Here is a 7,998-nt window from a genome sequence, read left to right on the forward strand (position 1 = left end):
GTAGGTCATGATCTCAGGGTCCTGGGATCGAGTCCCACATCGGGCTCTCTGCTCAGCAGGGAGTCTGCTTCCTCCTCTCTCTCTCTCTGCCTGCCTCTCTGCCTACTTGTGATCTCTGTCTGTCAAATAAACAAATAAAATCTTTAAAAAAAAAAAAAAGAAGCTGTTAATGGTTAACCCTTACAGATAAATGTCTGCGAGTTCCCCCAGACCCCAAAAATAACCTCTCTGAGGCTTTTCTGATAACTTAGGATACATCTTGGTACGGGATGCACAAAAATCCATCAAGATAAGGCATCTGGCTGCAGGGGTGCACACACTCCCTCCCTAACATCGCCTGTGGCTCCAGACAGACAGTGAAGGCCACTTCTGCATTTCACCTTTTCTCATAAAAGCAAAAGTCCTCCTCGAATTTCTTTTGGTTGGCAAAACAGGTACTGATGTAGGTCTTTCAAAGAAGCCAAGTGGTATAAGGCAAACTTTTGCGAAAAGCAGGGGACACCTGTATTTGGACTGTTCTTACTGGCCTCATGGTGCTTCTACTGTGTCTGGCCTTCCAGTCCAGTGAAAGCCCCCCACCCCCGGCCCCCAGAATCCCGTGTTGTACCAGATGAAAGCAGTTGCCCCTCCCGCCCTCCTGCAGATCTTAGGCACTGAAGCCAGGGAATCTAGTCCTATGATTAACTGTCCCTTACTGTTTTCGCTCTCGGGGGTGTCCACTCATGCCTAAGGCAAGCACCTACTTAGAAACCCAGCCTCTGTTGAGGATTTTGTTCTATCCCTCCTATCCAGTGCCAGGCACAGCCCCTTTGGAGATGATCAAGAGCCTTTTGCTGACTGACTGACTGACTAGGCCACTGAGGTATCTGCCTTGGGGACTAGAGCAATCAGAAAAGCCTTCCGATGAACACTGTGCCTCGGGCAGTGTTTGTTTGCTCTGTGGTCTTTCTCCTTCAAGTTCCTCCAGGTTCTCTGCCTTGGAGTAGCATCTGAGAAGGAGAGAAGATGGTGCAAGTGAACTAAAGAACTCGCTTCCATCTGTCTTCAATTCTCAGATGGGGGAGGCATTCCCAGAAGGCCTGGTGCATGAGAACCTGACGTGGTGACAGAACGTTCTGTCTCCCTCTTATTACGAGAGCAGCACACAAAGTTTCTGCAGACTCATAAATCCTGAGGGCCTTTCCCAGGCACAGCACTCAGGCTGCTCCCCCACCCCCACCCCCCCCCTTCCAGGAAACAAACACTTTGAAACCCCTATCAAAAGGGAACATTGTGTTCCTGCACATCCAGGCTCACTGTGGGCTGATTTCTCCCAGTGCAGGTAGGCTGGGCCGTCCAGCTAAGTCAGATGTGCTTTATGTTTCCTAAGCTCTGGCCTGTTGAAAAATTGCAGAACTATTCAGTTGCCCAACTCTCTTCAGTGGTATGTTTTGTGAACTGAACTATGTATTACGAATTGGCTAAATTAGATTTTCTGGGAGAAGACCCAGAAAAGTGTTCCCCAGGGGCTAACACCATGTGGTGACCCAAGAGGGGAAGTGAGGAAGACCAAGTTGCCCAGAGAGGGCCCAGGTCAGACCTGAGGAATCTGTGCTGAGCCCCAGGTGAGCAGCTCCCCAGCTGCCCTCTTTTGGGGGGCTCTTCCCTAGCTGCTGAGGAGAAAGAGTCTGGTGTCCAGCCTGGAGGAGGAAGGAGAGAGGTGGGAGGAGAGAAGTGAAAACCCCCTGGGGTTCTTGTTCTCTCTCTCTCTCTCTCACACACACACACGCACACACACACGCACACACCATCAGACATCAGCACTAGCCTTGCCCAGCACCCCTTCACACACTACTCACCTCCCACGCCAGGCAGCAGCTTGGTCTTGGTTCTGCCTTCTCTTCTGCTTCTTTTCCCATCAAGATTTGTGGTGTTCCTGGCTGCGACGGGAGTATGTAGTGTTTGGCAACACATTAAAAAAGACATGTTGTAGCAGAAAGAGTATTGCGCACTGGCTTGAAGGCAGAGCACTGGATAGGAGAACTGGGGCAAGTGATACGTTCCGTTTCCTCTTCTGTAAAATGAGAGACTGTACTATCGACCTCCCAGTGTTACCGTGAGAGTCACATAAGACAATAGCTGTGAAAGTTTTTTATGAACCGCAACACAAGTGGAAAACATTATTAGTATGCCTGGCAATATTATGTAAGCTGCTACTGTTAAACTTGCTACTACTATGACTACTTGTCCTGCTGATACTACCAGTGATTTTCATCCAAGGGCTGGATGGTGAGGGTAAAGAATCTGAAAACCACATCATACCTGAGAAGAATGGCAGAGTAAACCAGCTGGAGTTGGCCCAAGCAGAAATCTCAGTGGGAAAATAACTGTCTCTGAGGATCTGAAGTTGTGCCATGTGGAAAAGGAGGTAGCCTTGCTCTGAGTCCCTTCAGTACAAACTCAAGGCCACAGAGAACAACAAGGAAAAATATTTTATTGAAGGACAAGAAGAATTTGCTCTTAATATAATTGTTGAGGGACACCTGCATGGCTTAGTTGGTTGGACGACTGCCTTCGGCTCAGGTCATGATCCTGGAGTTCCGGGATCAAGACCCACATTGGGCTCCCAGCTCCATGCGGAGTCTGCTTCTCCCTCTGACCTTCTCCTTGCTCATGCTCTCTCTGTCTCTCTCTCAAATAAATAAAAATAAAATCTTTAAAAACATATATATATATATATATATATAATTGTTGAACCATGTGAAATACCACCTTGGGACACACTGGACACGTGTGTTTGGAAATGTTGAGGTGGAGAGAAATAAGCATCTCTACAGAAGACTTGGCCATTCATCCACTGATTTACTCACACAACAATCTCTGTGGATGGCCTACTGAAGGGCAGGCCGTGCTTTAGGTGCTGGGAACAGCAGAGCGAACAAGACCACCTCTTGCTCTCTTAGATCAGATTAGATTAGAGCTTATAGAGGTTGTATGCTACTTGGCGGCTGTCATTTCTTTTTGCATCTATCATGCTGAGTCTTCAAGAATACTATGAGTGTGTAAGAATACTATGAGTGTGTAAGAATACTATGAGTGTATAAGAATACTTCACAAGTGTGCAATGAAGAGGAGAGAAGGGGACAATCAACCTGGTTTTGCTCTGCATGAAGATTCTCCCTTCAGCCTGGCAGGGAATGGCCCTGGCAGTAGAGAATGGGTCATGGAAGAAGCCTTTAGTTCCCTGCGGATCCTTTCCCTGGCTGGCTCTCCTTGGCTGAGAATGGTCTGACTTTCCCTGTGAGTTTCAGGGGCTGGCTCTCCTGGAAGCTGGACTTACAAGAAGCCCCCAAGACCTGTCGGAACTTTCTGCAAGGTGAGCAGCAAGGTTCTTGCACTCTGGCAAGGGTGAGAGCAAACAGGATGATACAACCCTCTCCTGCCTAAAATACATCTCCTCTTGCCCTGGAGGTAGCCTGCAATTCCCCCAGGCAGCCTCTCTTAAAATGCAAATATTCCTGACAGGAATATACAGTACCGCCTGCATTCTAGCAGCCAGCAGTTCCTAAAAATCCACCCTGCAAAAATCTCATCTCGCCGTCTCCTTCTCTCTCCATGTCACCTCTGCCTCTCCACATCTTGCCTAAACAGCTTCAAAGGCCCCCTGCCCTCCCTGCCATTGGCCCTCATACCCCTCCTATCCTTGACACCTTCACGACAGTGTCCTTCTCCACAGCCTGCCACTCAATGATTAACCTTCAGTGGCTTCCTGTTGCCGAGACCATGGTCTTTAAAGGGCAGTACACATGCACCAGGACTCTGGGAAGGAAATACTATAACTTCCATGGATATATTTTTCTAAAAAGTAGGAAAGAATAATCTTTAGAAGAAGCAACATATAGATCAACAGAGGGTCCTTACCTAGTCCTTTTGTCTGATTGGCGTCGGTTACTTAGGGCTCTGGAGGTGTTTACAAGGTAATGAGGTGGATCATCTCATCGACTGAGGTTGAGTTGGCAATGGCGCCTTCTGGGTATCCATCTGCATTAGTAGACTGAGAAGCCAAAGACCCTAGAATGGCGCCTTCTGGGTGTCCATCTGCATTGGTAGACTGAGAAGCCAAAGACCCTAGAATCAGAGAGACCTGGATTCAGTCGCATCCTGCCATTTCCTAGCGGTGCCACCATGAGAAGGGAACTTACTTTATCTCTCAAAACCACAGCTTCCTCTTCTGTAAGATGGACATAAAGCACTTAGCTCCTACTCACATAGTAAAAATTAAATGAGATAAGGCATGACTTTTTTGTAACTGCTAAGAAGTAATATTATATAAATGTTAGCTATTTTATCAATACTGTAATATAAAATTGCCTAACTTATGTTTTTGTCCAGGGCTGTGTTTGACCAAAATTTACAAAGTGCTAGTATTTGAATGACCGAGGGAGTCAAAGATCATCCAGAATTGGACAGTCAATGCAGAAATCTACATGCGAGGCAGGATTTGTAGAGGGTAGAACGTATACTACTGAGATGTATGCCATTATGTTTATAAAACTACGTGGCAAACATCCAAAGTCCCCACTCATCTAGCCTCTTTCACTCTCTCCCGGTCCCCTACTCTTCCTTCCTCCCTCCCTCCCTCCCATACTCCTTCCCTTCCTTCCTCCCCTCCCCTTTCTTCCTTGTTTCTTCTTCCTTTCAGTCAGGATTAGAAAAAGGAAGAGAACTGCCCAGGGCAGAGAAGCTGAGTCTAGCATTCATGGACCATTTCCTCAAGTACGTGAAGCTCAGTTCCCAAATGAAACCCTGAACCATAAGGGCTAGAGATGGGTTGATGGTGATTTGAGATATCCAGGAGGTGTGGAGTTTGCTATTTTACAAAAGAGTTAAATATTAAAGTAATTGAGGGAAGCAGTTGGATCAAAAGGAATTATTTGCTAGGCAGTTTCAAAACCAGAAAATGCTTAAAATGCAAACCACAAAATGAAGAAACCTCAAAGGTTAATGAAAACCTGCAATAATAGACAAAGGAAATGAAGAATTGCAACAGAGCTCTCCTTCCAAATCTATGAAGCAGTCATACCAACATCCTTCCAAGTGGGGAATGCTATCCAACTCCATTTATTCTGCCTTGGAACTGCTGAAATTGGGACAAGATGTTATGATAAAATGCCTCAGTGTCTTCTCTCTTCACTAGACCAAGAATAAAGACACTAGTCCCTCCAAACATCGCTGAGACAGCACAGGCTTGTGCCTGGTACAAGGTGTCCCACAAGGATTTGTTGAATGAATTAGAGTTCCTTGGTCTAACAGTTAAAAGGCATTTAAAAACTGGAGAGAATAGGAATAGAGAAACTGTGGTAGGTCTAAGGTAGAGCCAAAAATGCTGATCCAGGGAAGGCACTTAGAGTCAAACAATCAAGTCAGAAGAGTGACCATAAAATCTTAAAAGGAGTGACAGGGAAGCTGGAAAAATCAAACTGGATATCAGGTTCTAGACTGCAGGAAAGAATGCAGTGCTGTAAAGGGCACAAGTTCAAGATTCAGGAATTCACATCCAGAAAAGAGCATGTCGTGCAGCCCTGAGAATAGCCCTGGAGCTAGCAGACATAGGCCCAATACACGTAGAAGAGTGAGGTGCCCCTTGATGGTTAGGATTTATGCTTCATGGCCCCTGGCCCTTCTGCCAGCAGAATGCATTCTTAAAACAGTGCCATGTTCCCAGCACTGTAGACTGGCAGTAAATGCCCGAAAATCAAGAATTGTGACTTCCGGCCAATGCCTTGTCCAGTGCCCCATGAGAAGTCACTGAACTACGTACATTACAGAGATGGAGGCAAGAACTAGTTTGCATGATACAAAACAGCTACAGCCTGGGAAGGAGAGAAACCCAACAGACAGCTTTCAGGAGCTCTGGGTCTAGGACTAACTCCATAACCAACTCATGTGTGGCTTTGGAAAAACCTAGACTCTGTTTCAGTTCGCTCACAAAGAAGACAGGGATAAAATATCTTATAACTTGCTCCTAGGGATATTGTAGAACCCAAATGAGATCCCTCAGGGATAATTTCTTTGTAGACGTTAAAGGACTATTCATACAACAGACCTTGTTTCATTTGGACAGCAGGATATCTAGGTTTTCAGTCAGTACCATCCTAAAACTGTCCAGTTTCTTTCTAAGGAAGAACTGAATTTTGTTGTTTTTGGTCTGTTTGGTTTTCTTTTTCTCCCCCCAAGTCTTTAACCTTCTCCTGTGAAACCAAGGGTTGGTCTGATCTAGGCTTGGCACACTCATGCTTTTCTTCACCTGGCACCAGCCTTCAGTTGCTTTGATATAAGACACTCTGGTTAGTGTCTCCAGCACATGCTGCATTTCCCTGCATGTCTCACAAGCTGTCAGGACAACAGGAAATTTTACAGTTGGCATCAGAGTATAACTCAGCCACCCTGGACTCGGTTCTCTCCAAGAGATAAGCTTAGTTGACCGTGAAGACGAATGGAGGGTAATTCTGCGGAAAATCGCAGGGAATTGGCCCATTTGGGTGCCATGTTGTGGCGATCTTGTGCACATTGGGCGAATTGATTTTCAATGAAAACATCACCTCTGTCTGTTCCTTTTTGCTGACAGCACACAGAAGGAATGCTGAGCCACGAGAAATGGTTGCAAAGTTTGGCCTGTGGTCTTCCCCACAGCACCCTCCCCGCAACCCCCAACACAAATATACACAAGTATCTCCCAACAGAAGCAGCTTCTGGAGGGGGAGGCTCAACTGACATATGATTATAGAGTTGCCCTGGGTGCCTTTCCCTCCTCTCCCTCTTTAACCATCGTTCTCTCTCCCCTGGGCCCTCAACACTTGTTTCCACGTAGAGATCCTATTATCATTAATGAAGCCTTTGACTAACGTACAATACAATGAGCCCAAACAGTAAATCAAGAGGCTTGGGCTCGGTCCTGAGTGTTCTGCTGTGCATTTGAGTGGCATCGTTGGCTTCTTTGAGGCCCGGCTGCTTCCAGTGTCAACAAAGCGAGGGATAATAATGCCGTAGTTTCCCTACCTGCCTTATATACTTCGGGGGGAGGGGGGGTCAAATAAAATTAAAAATAGAAAAGCATTTTGACAAATATAATGTTACAGTAATTTAAATGGGTTTTTATCATTACTGTTATTAGTAATAATAGTATTTGTATTGGTAGTGAACTGAGTAGTAGTGGTCTTTATAGAGTCCTAGAGCCTTGGTATCAGAAAGGATCAATTTCCCACCAAATATAATACTGTATTACCTATTAGCTTCATTATCATAATTACTATTTTATATGCTTCTTCCATTCTGTTTTCTCCAGGGCATTCGCTGAAGCAAAACTAATGTCTTCCTATCCTCTTCCACATCTCCCCCATCCAAATCTGCTCTTAAGGAATGCTGTGATCTCAGTCAATAAAACCTCATGGTAAAAGTAGTAGAATAAGGGTCCTAAAACCTAGAAAAGGAAAAAAAAAAAAGTGAAAAGGAAGGAAAGAAAGAGGCCAAGACAGAGGAAGAGGAGGAGCGCACCTTCCTAGACTTAGAAGCTCATGGGGGGAGGAAAAGAAAGACTATGTTTAATGTCTCATGAGGACCTGCCTCTTCCATTTCCCTAGGCCAGGGGCCATTTGATCAGTGGTCATTTTTATGGCTGACTGAGATTTCCTCACTATGGAAAAAGATTGCTCTTATAAAAGTCCTGACAGGGTTGGAGCAGAGGCAATTCTGCAATTCAGGGTACAATCTCTGTGTTACTTTACACAATTAATTACTTCCTCCACATTTGCTTTAGGATGGCTATTTTCGGATCCAAGTGAGCCACAGGAAGCGCTAAGTCTCCCTGGGCTGAATGGATGGACTGTGTCCTGGTGATCAAAATTCATTTCCAACTTATTTCCTGAAATGGTGTTTTGACACCTGGGTCGTATGTTAGCTTTATGGAATTCCTCTGTGACATGCAGCAACCATGCAGATAGGCAATGGGACATTACTCAC

Source organism: Mustela nigripes, chromosome 8 (genome assembly GCF_022355385.1).
Source record: "Mustela nigripes isolate SB6536 chromosome 8, MUSNIG.SB6536, whole genome shotgun sequence".
Taxonomy (NCBI): domain Eukaryota; kingdom Metazoa; phylum Chordata; class Mammalia; order Carnivora; family Mustelidae; genus Mustela; species Mustela nigripes.